Source organism: Zerene cesonia, unplaced genomic scaffold (assembly GCF_012273895.1).
Source record: "Zerene cesonia ecotype Mississippi unplaced genomic scaffold, Zerene_cesonia_1.1 Zces_u004, whole genome shotgun sequence".
Classification (NCBI taxonomy): Eukaryota; Metazoa; Arthropoda; class Insecta; order Lepidoptera; family Pieridae; genus Zerene; species Zerene cesonia.
The window spans coordinates 2,898,908-2,901,368 of NW_024045134.1; the positions used below are offsets into that span (position 1 = coordinate 2,898,908).

The 2,461-nt window shown below is 37.9% G+C and overlaps 1 protein-coding gene across 1 annotated transcript in view; it reads left to right on the forward strand.

Annotated features, from left to right (window-relative positions):
* The first annotated feature begins 958 nt into the window (after positions 1-958).
* Positions 959-2,461, forward strand: part of LOC119838670 (calcitonin gene-related peptide type 1 receptor-like) — an 8,027-nt gene continuing 6,524 nt past the window's right edge. Inside the window, exon 1 of the mRNA XM_038364737.1 lies at positions 959-1,151. The gene's annotated coding sequence lies outside the window, so the exon portion shown is untranslated. The remainder of the gene's footprint in view (positions 1,152-2,461) is intronic.

Here is a 2,461-nt window from a genome sequence, read left to right on the forward strand (position 1 = left end):
TCATCAACTACGACGTCTGACGTACAGACGACAATTTGTAGACAAATACAAGCTCCGTGTATGGAAATAATTCCTCTGACAATAAAACGTGTCAATATAAATTGGAAACAATTTGGCCACTCCGGGTGTCTATAGCCGCGGAACGTCAGCTCAGTGACTCCAGCGCTCAGGCCGCCGGTGTGGCACCCCCAGGGGGCGATCTGCTGGTATGGCTTTATAGCACACGGAAGCACCTCGCTAAACGGTTGCACATTGTACTCGCGAGACGCGCCTCGCATCATCAATGTAAATTATAGCATTGTCAGTCAATTGTCGTACGAATAACAATGTATGTCTAAGCTTGTAAAGTACTCCTTTTTTAAGATGCTGGTAATCTGCGCTGCGAAAATGTCATGATATGTTTGAAAAATTGCATTTAATAAAAATTTATTAAATGCAATTTTTTAATCAAAATTTCAGCGTAATTTGTATTTATACATTTTTTATATAACCAGAAAACATAAAAAGCATATTGCCATTTCTTATGCGCTAAGATTTAATTTGATTTGTCCACTTGACTTTGAATTTAACATCATCCGATCATTTAATTGTCATCTTGTACACCCTGGACATGTCAGACTGCCCTTCGCCAATTTAAGTTATCCGCACATCGTTTCGGCGACATTAAAATATAATAACGAAATCAGTAGGTATTTTTCGTAATATTTCTTCATAATATTGTTTCTGAACACGTTTCTGTAATGTGGAGGATCAGATTCGATACAATATTATCCACATATAAATAACATCCTATTTTTTCTCTGAACTGTATTTAAAAGAAACATACTTAGTTTTATGTTCTATGGGTTAACTAGTAGGTACTAGCAAGGCCGAATAACTGAGGAGGTCACGCCAGCAGGGTCAGCGAGCCGGTAGGCCAGCAGCTGTGTAAGCGCGCAGCTATTAGTTAGCTCGCAGCTGCCAGCTAGTGAGCAGCGTGCGGGCCGCGGACGGTGGCGGTGCGAGACCGACACGCGCGTCGTCTGCCGCGGCGCGCTGTGTGCATTATATAAAAACAAACGCGCGTAAAATATAAGCGTGTATGTAATGAAAACTATATTAACATACTTAAAGTAAATTTGCAACATTTTAAAAAACAACATCCAGCTAAAGTGAGTACATACAATCATTTATTAGCTTCCGTAAATTCAAAATTAAACTAAATTCTTCAAAATATATTGTAACCTATTATATGTTTTTAAGGACTCTACAAATATTTAACAGAAAAATAGTTTCATCTCAATCCATCGAGCAGTTATTGCGTGAAAGTCGGCCAACAGACAGACAAACAGTTGATTATTTTTTAGGCTCGTGTTATTTGTGTGAATATTCCTGGAAATAAATATTTTTATTAAATATAGAGAATTGAGCTTAGCTACATTGGTTTTACTATATTATGTATAAAATGTTTATGGTAAACGATTACAGTCTAGTATGTGAGGTCTGTATGTCTAGCTGGGTTGAAACGTTCTGTTGGTTTTGTAACAATAATCATAAGCGTCAAGAGCCCTTCTGTCTCGACAGAGTTTATTTTGTGCACATTTTAACGGTTCCTACAATGTGTCGAATAGGGTTAAGTTTCATTATATTAAAAATATGCCATGAATTCAGAGACTTTCGTTCGAAGGAACGTTCGTGACAGACACGAAATACACTGCAAAGTTCTTAAAGTTGGATACGTGTTTGGTCGCATGTTGGAGTCGCAGCTCTCAAGGCACTTACAATAATCAAGTTCCCAGACTTGTAATATTTTATCTTTATGTAATGTGAACATTTGGAAAAAGCGAATATGACATTCGTTATTTAGTAGTAATGTTTATTTTGAAAGAATAGTTGCAGTGAGAGTGGACTGAAATGTTCACTAGTTGTATCAAAGTTTCATATTCTGTGTAAGAAAAAAAATTAACCTTTACTAGATTATTACATATATATTACAACGTGCCGCTTGTGGAAGCCAAATTTATAGTGCTTTTCTATAGTAGCTATGACTAGATTATAATTTGTCATTTATTGTATAATTTGTAATCACACGACGCACCGGACGCTTAATGCGCTTAAACAATATCATGCGTACTCGAGCACACACACATCCCTTATCTACCTCTACAGTTTGCACACATATTATCTCGTATTTTCTTGTGTTTATCGCGCGCGGTAGATGATGGGAGGTGGTGATCGCTTACCACCAGGCGCACCACAGGCTCGGTACCAGTTTAAAACAAACACGATATCTACTTCTGCCCAAACCTCCTAACGAACATTTTAAATCAATCACCGTTACTTATAAAGTCCAGTCACCTGCCTGCGAGCCACACAGAAACCCGTGGCTACTTTTGTGATACAATTAATGAATCCAAAGCAACCGCTCGAAATAATTACAAGATAACAGACGCGCAAATTAGTCTGCCACCTGTTGGAGTTG